Here is a 12,980-nt window from a genome sequence, read left to right on the forward strand (position 1 = left end):
TCCTCTCCAGACTAGATTGAATGTCGGAGGACATTACTGTGAGCTTGGCAGGCTGGATTGCTGCCAAGCCTTATCGGTGTTTATTGCTGCCTGAGTTTGTCTGAGTTGCTGCCAAGGTTCTTATCTGTTTGTTATGCTTGGCTTTCAGCCACCGAGGTGTTGGTGTCTTGCTATTAAAGTACATTCCAGTTAAGCTTGTCTCGGCATTCGTTACTGGACGGAGGAGGGGGTCAGAACAGATTCAGAATACAAAATAGAATAGAATAGGATTCAGAATAGAATATAATTTAGAATATAATAGAATAGGATTCAGAATAGAATAGAATTCAGAATACAGAATATAATAGAATAGGATTCAGAATAGAATATAATAGAATAGGATTCAGAATAGAATATAATTTAGAATATAATAGAATAGGATTCAGAATATAATTCAGAATAGAATAGAATAGGATTCAGAATAGAATAGAATAGAGAATAGGATTCAGAATAGAATATAATTCAGAATAGAATAGGATTCAGAATAGATTAAAATAGAGAATAGAATAGGATTCAGAATAGGATTCAGAATACAGAATAGAATAAAAGAGGATTCAGAATAGAATATAATTTAGAATAGAATAGAATAGGATTCAGAATAGAATAGGATTCAGAATAGAATATAATTCAGAATAGAATAGAATAGGATTCAGAATAGAATAGAGAATAGAATAGGATTCAGAATAGAATATAATTCAGAATAGAATAGAGAATAGAATAGGATTCAGAATAGAATATAATTCAGAATATAATAGAATAGGATTCAGAATAGAATAGAGAATAGAATAGGATTCAGAATAGAATATAATTCAGAATAGAATAGAATAGGATTCAGAATAGAATAGAATATGATTCAGAATAGAATATAATTTAGAATATAATAGAATAGGATTCAGAATAGAATAGAGAATAGAATAGGATTCAGAATAGAATATAATTCAGAATAGAATAGAATAGGATTCAGAATACAGAATAGAACAGAATAGGATTCAGAATACAGAATAGAACAGGATAGGATTCAGAATAGAATATAATTTAGAATAGAATAGAATAGAATAGAATAGAACAGAATAGAATAAGGAATTGTTGTGGCCCAGCAGTGGCCAGCTGAGCTGTTGGTGGACTGTGACAGCGATGACCATTATGGGACTGCTCTGGAGGATGAGGAAGACTGGCGGGTGTTTGGAGTCAGAGCAGGGACGAGAGAGGCCTGTTGGCTACCAGGTGGCATCTGAGTCAGGGAGCAGTGAGGAGGAACAGAGGGAGGCTGTCCCTGATAAGCTGAGAAGAGAAGCGAGCAGTTGTGGAGAAGATGTCATAGAAGGAAATAGGGACAGGTGGCTACTGTTGTGGCCCGTCCCAAAGAGCTTATAGGTGGAGTGACGGGAGGGGAACCTTTGCAGGAAACAACAGTCCACTTTACTAGCTGTTGAGAAAGCATTCCGCAAGTCTAATCTTGGTTTCTTGAAGATAGCATTCGAGGCTCCTAGCCAAGGGGTCGCTTTATCTCTGTCATTAGTCGTGGCAGGCAGCCAAGCCTGTGTCTGCATATTCATTAGAATCACGGGACAGAACAGGAGTAGAATAAAGAATAGAATAGAATAGAATAGAATTCTTCATTGGCCAAGTGTGATTGCACACACAAGGAATCTGTCTCCAGTGTACATATTCTCAGTGTACATACACACGACAAAGTGACGAATCATAAAACACCAATAGGAGTGGTTAATAGGAAAAATGAGAAGGATAATAGTAACACAGCCCTACTACGTGGGTAAATATCCTCAGGCATAAGACTGTGCTGTGAGTTAGGTGTTTAGCAATGTTACAGCACTTTAAAGGAACTGGAGGGGCAGGTTCTCACTCCCCAGAATTGAGTCCCTTCAATGGCAGGGTCTGAAATTCGTCTCTGAAATCAGGAGTATTTACCCCATCCGTTAGCCAGGATCCCACAATCCAGGCTCAGCGATTGGCATGGCTGTGCCTGCAGGACAGAGGGCCTCAAATAACAGTCGAAGATGGACATTTCCGAACTCAGCAGGATGAACAAAAATGTGAGGACTGAATTGGGGCATTTATAAACAGAGAATATTGTGGTCTCAACCATTTCCTCTGCAATCCAACAAGACAGACACAGACTTCAAAGGATAATCAGAACGGCAGAAAAAAAACAATTGTTACCAACCTGCCTTCCATTGAGGACCTGCACACTGCAGGAGTCAAAAAGAGGGCTGTGAAAATATCTACAGACCCCTCGCATCCTGGACATAATTTGTTTCAACCCCTACCCTTAAAATGACGCTATAGGGCACTGCACACCAGAACAACTAGACACAAGGACAGTTTCCCCCTTGGATGCCATCACTCTGCTAAACAAATAATTTCCTCACCACTGTCAAACTATTTCCTATGACTGTGTTATTATTCTCATCCTTCCTAGTACCCATCTCCTCCGGCTTATGACTATGCCCTTGTTGCTTGTATATTTACAATTTGATATTGTTCTATTTGTTTCCTAGTATGATTTGATTGCTTATTTAGTACCCTATGACTATCACTAAGTGTTGTATCTCATGATTCTTGACGAATGTATTTCATTTTTCTTTACGTACACTGAAAGCATCTGCACCAAAGACAAATTCCTTGTGTGTCCAATCACACTTAAAGAATTCTATTCTATTCATTTTTACCCCCTCAAAAAAAATTAAGAGATAGATCGAGAGATGGATGGTTGGATGGATGAATGAATTAATATTGATAGGGAGAGAGGGGGGGAGAGAGAGAGACAGACAGGGGTCTCAAATCGTGATCACATGTCTTGCTTAACGACCACAAGAAAAGTTGTCACAAACATAATCAGGATGGATTTGAGAAGGAAAGGGAACAAGAAATTAGATTTAACTATTTTTGGGTTTGTGGAAATACCACCCCAAGCAAATAAAAAGCAAGAGATGAAAGAGATACCTCCAACAATAGAAAAAGAAAGGAAGAGAGGAGAGAAGATGAGAGGCAGAGGAGGGAAGGAAGATAGAGATGAGGAGAGGAAGATGGAAGGAAGAATGAGAGGAGAGAGGGTAGGAAGGGGAAGAGAGGAGTAGGGAAGAGGAAAGGGAAGAAGGGAAAGGAGAGAGGAAGGAAGAAAATAGAGAAGGGAGGGAGGGAGAGAAAGGAAGAGAGGAGAGGCAGAGGAGGAAAGGAAGATAGAGATGAGGAAAGGAAGATGGAAGAAAGAATGAGAGGAGAGAGGGTAGGAAGGGGAAGAGAGGAGTAGGGAAGAGGAAAGGGAAGAAGGGAAAGGAGAGAGGAAGGAAGAAAATAGAGAAGGGAGGGAGGGAGGGAAAGGAAGAGAGGAGAGGCAGAGGAGGGAAGGAAGATAGAGATGAGGAGAGGAAGATGGAAGGAAGAATGAGAGGAGAGAGGGTAGGAAGGGGAAGAGAGGAGTAGGGAAGAGGAAAGGGAAGAAGGGAAAGGAGAGAGGAGAGAGGAAGGAAGAAAATAGAGAAGGGAGGGAGAGAAAGGAAGAGAGGAGAGAAGAGGCAGAGGAGGGAAGGAAGAAAGAGATGAGGAGAGGAAGATGGAAGGAAGAATGAGAGGAGAGAGGGTAGAAAGGGGAAGAGAGGAGTAGGGAAGAGGAAAGGGAAGAAGGGAAAGGAGAGAGGAAGGAAGAAAATAGAGAAGGGAGGGAGGGAGGGAAAGGAAGAGAGGAGAGGCAGAGGAGGGAAGGAAGATAGAGATGAGGAGAGGAAGATGGAAGGAAGAATGAGAGGAGAGAGGGTAGGAAGGGGAAGAGAGGAGTAGGGAAGAGGAAAGGGAAGAAGGGAAAGGAGAGAGGAAGGAAGAAAATAGAGAAGGGAGGGAGAGAAAGGAAGAGAGGAGAGAAGAGGCAAAGGAGGGAAGGAAGAAAGAGATGAGGAGAGGAAGATGGAAGGAAGAATGAGAGGAGAGAGGGTAGGAAGGGGAAGAGAGGAGTAGGGAAGAGGAAAGGGAAGAAGGGAAAGGAGAGAGGAAGGAAGAAAATAGAGAAGGGAGGGAGGGAGGGAAAGGAAGAGAGGAGAGGCAGAGGAGGGAAGGAAGATAGAGATGAGGAGAGGAAGATGGAAGGAAGAATGAGAGGAGAGAGGGTAGGAAGGGGAAGAGAGGAGTAGGGAAGAGGAAAGGGAAGAAGGGAAAGGAGAGAGGAAGGAAGAAAATAGAGAAGGGAGGGAGGGAGAGAAAGGATGAGAGGAGAGGCAGAGGAGGGAAGGAAGATAAGAGGTGAGGAGAGGAAGATGGAAGGGAGATGGAAAGAGGGTAGAAAGGGGAAGAGGAAGAGAGGAAGGAAGGGAAAGGAGAGAGGAAGGAAGAAAGGAGAGAAGGGAGGGAGAAAAGAAAGGGAAAAGAAAGTGATGTCAAAACAGGCGAGGGATGGTAAACAAAGCAAATCAAATGGTATTTTATAAACCTGTAAATGGAATGACAAATGTATAAGAACGACGATTGTAAAAAAGAATAATAACTATGTGAATGTTTACCTATAATTGTATATAAAGAACAAAAAATAAAAAAAAACTTTTCAAAAAGAAAAAAAGAAAAGTTGTCCCATGCCTCGCATATCAACTGCACCAACTTAACGACAAATGTCATTTACCCTTGTCAATCAAGGACTACCTTCGTGTGTGTTTGTGTGTGTGAAGTATACCTTTAAGTGACAGTGTTTGGCTTCAGGGTTAATACTTCGAGCAAAGAGTTTGTATTTCATGTGGGGAACAATTGAAGGAAATTCTCCAGGGGATACACAAATAGCAGCAAAGGAAGTCCAGAAATGTTGTCCGTTAACGCAAAAGCCAGAGCGTTTAAAATAAAAAATAAAATAAAGATACCATAATAAGGGGACTGTTCAAATGATCCCGCCTAGCAGAGTGGAAATGTGAAATCATGAGTCAAAATCATAAGTCAAATATTACTCCTGGGCTGGTTGAGATCAAATGCTGCCTATTTACAAAAAAAACCTCCAATGTTTTTAAATGTTCTCAAAATAGCTGAAGTTTTTTCCCCTGATTCATTTTCTGGGAGGGCAAAAAATGTGGCCTTTATTTATTCCCAGACCTGAAAATGTAGTTTGCAAAAGTCCTAGCAGAAGTTTCATAGTGAAGGGAGAAAGGAAAGAAGTTCGTCATTGCCAGGAAAATCTGACAATTTAAGACTTTCCATCTTCACCCTGCTTGCAAAAACACTCTCCGTATGCTCAGAGGCCCATCCTCTCCCTCTTAAGCACACAAAGGATTGTCTCGGAGCTGCGGAAATTCCTTTCCATCAAACAGCTACCCTGTTTCCCCGAAAATAAGACCTCCCTGTATAATAAGCCCAATTGGGCTTTTGAGTGCATGCACTAAAATAAGACCTCCCCGAAAATATTGCAACACAGCAGCCAAGAGATGACCACGCTCGCCCCCTCCTGCACCCCAAAAATAATAATCCCTCCCCGAAAATATTGCAACACAGCAGCAGCCACGAGGTGACCACACTCGCTGCCTCCTGTACCCCAAAAATAAGACCTCCCCGAAAATAAGGCCAAGTGTTTATTCCGGGGGGGTCAAAAGAAAATAGGACCCTGTCTTATTTTCGGGGAAACACGGTACTGATGTGGCTCAAAATTCTAGAAAGTTAACTCAAATAGAGCCTGTAGAATCGATTCTTGCCTCCTAAGATTTTTCCAAGCAGTTCATGTCCTGGCCATTAAGAGCATCTTATGCTAAAGGAAACACACACATTGCAACTTACACATCTCGGGGGTTTTCCTTGGGACCCATGATTAACCAGCTCCCTGAAGTGTGAACGAGAAATTAGTGTGGTTCCTCTTCTTTCACACAGCTGGATCTGGAAGGTAAAAGAAAATGAATGAAAAAGAAATTTAGCCGAGTGTCGCCCCTCAGCTGAAGCCAACGGCTGATGCCTTTGCCATTCGTAGCATCCCAAGGCTGGAAGGGACCTTGGAGGTCTTCTAGTCCAACCCTCTGCCCTCTGCTCAAGCGGGAGACCTTATATCATTCCAGACAAATAGCTGTTTTTTTTTTCTTGAAAAAGGATTTCTTTTAAAAGTTATTCTTTGTAATATCCTACCTTTATTATTTTTTACAGATAACTCAAGGCAAGGGATAGACAGGTGGATAGATATAGAAATAAGAGAGATGCTATAGACAGATAGAAATAGAGAGATGATATAGAAATAAGATATGATAGAGATAGAAATAAGGAAAGATGACATATATAGGCAGACAGAAATAGGTAGGTAGGTAGGTAGGTAGGTAGGTAGGTAGGTAGGTAGGTAGGTAGGTAGGTAGGTAGGTAGGTAGGTAGATAGATAGACAGACAGACAGACAGACAGATAGATAAATAGATATAGAAATAAGAGAGATAATATAAACAGATAGAAATAGACAGGGATGATAGATATAGAAATAAGGATATGTTAGAGACAAATAAGAGAAAGATGACAAATAAATAGACAGAGATATAGATATAGAAATAGATAAATTAGATAGATAGATAGATAGATATAGATAGATAGAAAGAAATAAGAGAGAGATGATAGGTAGATGATAGAGAAATAAGAGAGATGATAGATAGATAGATAGATAGATAGATAGATAGATAGAGAAATAGAGAAATAAGAGATAATATAAACAGAAATAGAGAGGGATGATAGATATAGAAATAAGGATATGAGAGACAGAAATAAGAGAAAGATGACAGATAAATCTAGATACAGACAGATAGAAATAGATAGATAGATAGATAGATAGATAGAAATAAGAGAGAGTTGATAGGTAGATGATAGAGAAATAAGAGATAAGAGATTAGATAGATAGATAGATAGATAGATAGATAGATAGATGATAGATAGATAGATATAGAAATAAGAGAGATAATATAAACAGATAGAAATAGAGAGGGATGAGATATAGAAATAAGGATATAATAGAGATAGAAATGAGAAAGATGACAGATAAATAGAGAGATATAGATAGATAGAAATAAGAGAGATGATAGGTAGATGATAGAGAAATAAGAGAGATAATAGGTAGAGATAGATAGTTAGATAGATAGATAGATAGATAGATAGATAGATAGATAGATAGATAGATAGATAGATAAATATAGAAATAAGAGAGATGATAGATACCTTCCTCCTCCTATTTTCCCCACAATAACAATCCTGTGCGATGGGCTGGGTGGAGAGAGAATGACTGGCCCAAAGTCATCCAGCCAGTTTTCATGGCTAAGGCGGGACTGGCTAAGAGATTTGAGATTTGTTTTATTTATATGCCGCCCTATTCCCAGCGGGACTCGAACTCCCAGTCTCCTGATGATTGGCCCAAAGTCATCCAGCTGGCTTTCATGGCTAAGATGGGACTAGAATTCCCATTTTCCTGATTATTGGCCCAGTCAGCCAGCTCGTTTCCATGCCTAAGGCAGGACTAGAACTCCCAGCCTCCTGGTGATTGGCCCAAAGTCACCCAGCTGGCTTTTGTGTCTAAGGCGGGACTAGAACTCACTGTTTCCCGCTCTCTAGCGTGGTGACTTAACTACTAAACCAAGCCAGCTCTCAATTCCTCTTTTACTCTTGCTACCCGTATAGAAATAAGTACCGACTTCCCCAAAAAATATTATTGCACCAGCAATGAAAAATTGTTTAAAATATACAGTTCAAAAAAATAGCCCCAAATGAGCAGGTTTAAAATATTTTGGGATTTCCAAATATAAAGTAATAAAACCTTGACATACAAGACACTAGATTTAACTTTGGTTGAAAAGAAGAAAGTGTGAATAATTGATGTAAAAATATTAATTAAGCACTTAGGTAAGTTAAAAAAAATGTACAAATAAAACTTTTTCTTTTTTTTTTTAAAGAGACGTTGGTGCAATTTGGAGCAAAATTGAGAAAGCCAGGCTGGCTTTCGAAGGCTGTTTGGTGCTAGGAAACATTTTTGTGGATAGTTGTTTGATCTAGTTCGTCTTTTAAAACTGCCCAGTTTGCACCAGTTAGGCCTGATTCAGGGTTACGACATCCAGAAAACACCTTTCATCCTGTCCTTGAAAATCAACTGGCATGAAGGTGGCCACGTGGCTAAGGAGAGATTCTACCTGTCCTGGTTACATCTTAAAAGGTCAAAATCGGCTTCTGGGTTTTACCTGTCGCTCTTATTTTGATTCACACCATCATCAGATTTACATATTCCAACAGTACAATTAGAAGGTTATTTGCATTGTCCCGCATTTTTCCCGGCTCAATGGGTTGACAATTTTCTACATCTAATTGTGTTGGTTTGACATTGCTTCTATTTTGAAATTGCTTCCGGATTTTGGGCTTGCAATAAAAACAACAATAACAACAACGGAACTTATTTTGTTTCTGTTAGTAAGACAGGCTTCTTGGCATAGAAATGGCTTGTAGAAGCTGTTGCGTAAAACCAGAAAAGTTGTGGTTGTGATGTTGTTCTCTTCTACTGTGCTAAGAGAGTCGTGCCTTTTTCCCCACTTGTCCCCTTCCCTCCCCCTCTTCTTAGTTTTCCACGACTTTTTATTTTATTTTTCTAAAAAGAAAGAAAGAAAGAAAGAAAGAAAGAAAGAAAGAAAGAAAGAAAGAAAGAAAGAAAGAGAGAGAAAGAGAGAGAGAGAGAGAGATGGGATAGAAAAGATATACATAGAAAGAAAGAAAATTAGATGCTAGATAGATATCTAATAGAAGAAAGAAAGAAAGAAGATAGATATACATCTGGATATATAATAGATGATAGACAGACAGACAGACAGATAGAAGATAGATAGATATAGATAGCAAAATAGATGAGATGATAGATATATAGCTAGAAAATAGATAGAAAGCAAAATAAATAGATTATATATATCTAGAATAGATAGATAAATAGATAGAAAGAAAGCAAAATAGATTATGCATATCCTGACAGATGATAGATAGATAGATAGATAGATAGATAGATAGATAGATAGATAGATAGATAGATAGATAGATAGATAGAAAAATAGATGAGAGATATCTAGATAGATAATAGATGGACAGATAGATGATAGATAATGGATGATAGAAAGAAAGAAAAATAGATGATTGATGATTGATATATATCTAGCTAGACAATAGATGATAGAAAGAAAGAAAGAAAGAAAGATAGATGGATGGTTGGTTTCCATATTAGGTGGGGGATTTAGAGGTGCTGCTTGCTGCATTTACACAAACCACCTTCTCCCAAACCATGGTCTGATTTGCAGAGATGCCCCACTCAGGGGGGTTAACAGGACCGGGTGTTTCAGACCTGGGTTGGCTGTTCCACACCCCCCAAACGCCCCAGGTCTAATCGGAGCCTAGTTAAGAGGTTTGGGGATGGGGGGTGGTGGTGTTCCCAAGGTCCCCTTCACACGACCCAGAAGCACCCAGATTAAACCCTCCCTGGGTAAGCGGGTCGTGGGAACGCAGCTCCTACCTGGTTGAATCATGCGAGGCGGGGAAGCGGGAGCTTCCGCGGGGAAGAGGCCGGCATCGGGGCTTCTTCTTCTTCCAGGGATGCCCGGAGCCTCCGACCCGCCCGGGGCTTCTGAAGCCGCCGGTGGAGGAGAGGCAGCGACCCTCCGGGCCCGGTTCATTGCGAGACCCCGCTGGACGGCCCTGGGCGGGGAGGAGGAGCCGACCCCGCTCGGCGTCTGCGTGCTGGCAGCGCCGCCGTCCTCCCAACGACCTCTGCCGGGAAGGACCAGCCAGCAGCCGCCCCCGCTCCCTCCCTGGCTGCGGCGCGGTCCCTGGGCTCGCAGAGCGGCCAGGGATGGAAGAAGGGAAGGGAGAAATAGATGAGGGAGAGAGGAAAAAAGGAGGGAAGGAAAAAAGGAGGAAAAGAAAGGGAAAATAGGGGGAGGGAAGGAAGAAAAGAAAGGAAGGAAAGGGAAAAATAGTGGAGGGAGTGAAGGAAGGAAAGGGAAAATAGGGGGAAGGAAGGAAGGAAAATAGGGAAGGAAGGAAGAAAAGGGAAGGAAAGGGAAAAATTGGGAGGGAAGGAAGGAAAGGGAAAATAGGGGGGAGGGAAGGAAGGAAGGGAAGGAGGGAGGGAAGGAAAATAGGAAAGGAAGGTATGTCCAAAAGGAGGGAAAGAAGGATATAAGGAGGGGAGGGAAGGAAGGGAAGGAAGGGAAGGAAGGAAGGAAGGAAGGAAGGAAGGAAGGAAGGAAGGGGAAAAATAGGGGGAGGAAAGGAAGGAAAATAGGGAAGGAAGGACAAAAAGGAGGGAAGGGAGGAATGGGAAAATAGGGGGAGGGAAGGAAGGGAAAGAGGGAAGGAAGGAAGAAAAGAAGGGAAGGGAAAAATAGGGGAGAGAGTGAAGGAAGGAAAGGAAAAATAGAGGGAGGAAGGGAAAGAGTGAAGGAAGGAAAATAGAGAAGGACAAAAAGGAGGGGGGGAAGGGAAAAATAAGGGAGGGAGGGCAGAAAGAAGGAAGGAAGGAAGAAAAGGAGGGAAGGAAAGGGAAAAATGATGGAGGGAAGGAGGGAGGGAGGAGTATGGAGACGTGACCAATAGAAGGAAGAAAACAAGGGGGAAGCGAAAAGAAACAAAGAGGGAGGGAGGGAGGAAGAGCAACAAGAGCGGGGGAAGAAGATAGGAAGGTGAAAAAAAGGAAAGGACAGAGGGAAAGAATGAAAGAGAGAGCGGCAGGCAGGCGGGCAGAAGGAGAGAAATAGGGAAGGAAGGAAGGAAGGAAGGAAGGAAAAGAAGAGGAAGGCCAGCCAAGAGAGTTTGCCTATCTGCCTGGATCCACGCGTTTAATGCGGCGGGGCCGGACCGAGCTGAGCTAGGACTGTCGGAAAAAAAGACCCGGTCCTGCCCACGAGACGTGCCAGGCCCAGAACGCCCGGGTTCCCTTGACACGCTTCAAGCCACGTGTGAACGAGCGCTCACATCATTGTGGAGCCGCTGAGCCCGAGCCCACGTGCGGAAACCCGCTGGTTTTTTCTTCCATCGTCCCGGGCCAGCAACGGCCAAGTCGGGTCCGGGCGCATGCATGCATGCATGGATGGGAGACCACGAGGAGAGCCACTTAAAGCGGGAAATGCAAAATTGAAAATTCCTAGCAGGTGCAGCCACCACCATCACCCCTCTTTTTTTTTCTTTTAAAGAAAATAAATCTTATTTTATAAAATCTATTTTTTTAAAAAGATGAGCATGGATTTCCTCTCCCCCCTTCCCCCCTTTGCACGGGAGGGGAGTTTCTGCCCCCCCTTCCGCCGCCCCCCCTCAAAAACAGGAAAGGAGAGAAAATTAGCCATTCCCAAGACCCCAAACTCCTTACCTTGGGCGGGGGATGCTCCACGAGACGCACATACGACTTGGAGTAGCAAGAAACAAAAGGAAAGTACAAAACTTCCGTCCAACGCCCCCTTCCCGCCAAATTCCCACCGATGAGTCATTTTCTTTTTCCCAGCAGAGGGCGCCCAAGGGCCACGATTCTTTGTGATGGGGGTGAGTGGATGGAAGATGGTTGGGGAGGGGGAAGGAAGGGCTCGATCACTGCAGGTTTTTGAGAAGGAATTGGACAGTCAATTGTCCGGATTGGTACATAGGGTAGGTAGGGGTGTCCAACCTTGGCAATTTGAAGACCTGTGGACTTCAATTCCCAGAATTCCTCAGCCTGCAACTAAGACATATGGACTTCAACTCCCAGAATTCCCCAGCCTGTAACTTTAAGACCTGTAGACTTCAACTCCCAGAATTCCCCAGCCTACAAGATTAAGACCTATGGAGTTCAACTCCCAGAATTCCCCAGCCTGCAACTAAGACCTATGGACTTCAACTCCCAGAATTCCCTAGCCTGTAACTTTAAGACCTGTGAACTTCAACTCCCAGAATTCCCCAGCCTGTAACTTTAAGACCTCTGGACTTCAACTCCCAGAATTCCTCAGCCTGTAACTTTTAAGACCTGTAGACTTCAACTCCCAGAATTCCCCAGCCTGCAAGGTTAATACCTATGGACTTCAACTCCCAGAATTCCCCAGCCTGAAACTTTAAGACCTGTGGACTTCAACTCCCAGAATTCCTCAGCCTGTAACTTTAAGACCTGTGGACTTCAACTCCCAGAATTCCTCAGCCTGTAACTTTTAAGACCTGTGGACTTCAACTCCCAGAATTCCTCAGCCTGTAACTTTTAAGACCTGTGGACTTCAACTCCCAGAATTCCCCAGCCTGTAACTTTAAGACTTGTGGACTTCAACTCCCAGAATTCCCCAGCCTGCAAAGTTAAGACCTATGGACTTCAACTCCCAGAATTCCCCTGCCTGCAAGGTTAATACCTATGGACTTCAACTCCCAGAATTCCCCAGCCTGTAACTTTAAGACCTGTGGACTTCAACTCCCAGAATTCCTCAGCCTATAACTTTTAAGACCTGTGGACTTCAACTCCCAGAATTCCTCAGCCTATAACTTTTAAGACCTGTGGACTTCAACTCCCAGAATTCCTCAGGTGAATTCTGGGAGTTGAAGTCCATGAGAGCTGCCAAGATTGGACACTCGTGGTACATGTGGTTTGTGGACTTACAACAGTTCGTTTAGTCGCCATTCAAAGTCGCAGCGGCACTGAAAAAAGTGACAGGATCATTTTTCACACTTACAACGGTTGCATGGCCCCGTGGATCATTTTTCACACTTATGACCACATGGTCACCTGATCAAAATTCAGCTGCTTGGCTGCTGGCTCATATTTATGACGGTTGCAGTGTTTCCAAGGATCACGAGATCCCCTTTTGCGACCTTCTGACAAGCAAAGTCAATGGGGACTTTGCCGGATTCACTTAACGACCGTGTTCCTAACTTAACCACTGCAGTGATTCACTTAATAATTTTGGCAAGACGTGACAAAACGGGGCAAGACTCACTTAACACCCATCTTGCTTAGCAACAGAAATTT

The sequence above is a fragment of the Thamnophis elegans genome, chromosome 17, assembly GCF_009769535.1.
Source record: "Thamnophis elegans isolate rThaEle1 chromosome 17, rThaEle1.pri, whole genome shotgun sequence".
Classification (NCBI taxonomy): Eukaryota; Metazoa; Chordata; class Lepidosauria; order Squamata; family Colubridae; genus Thamnophis; species Thamnophis elegans.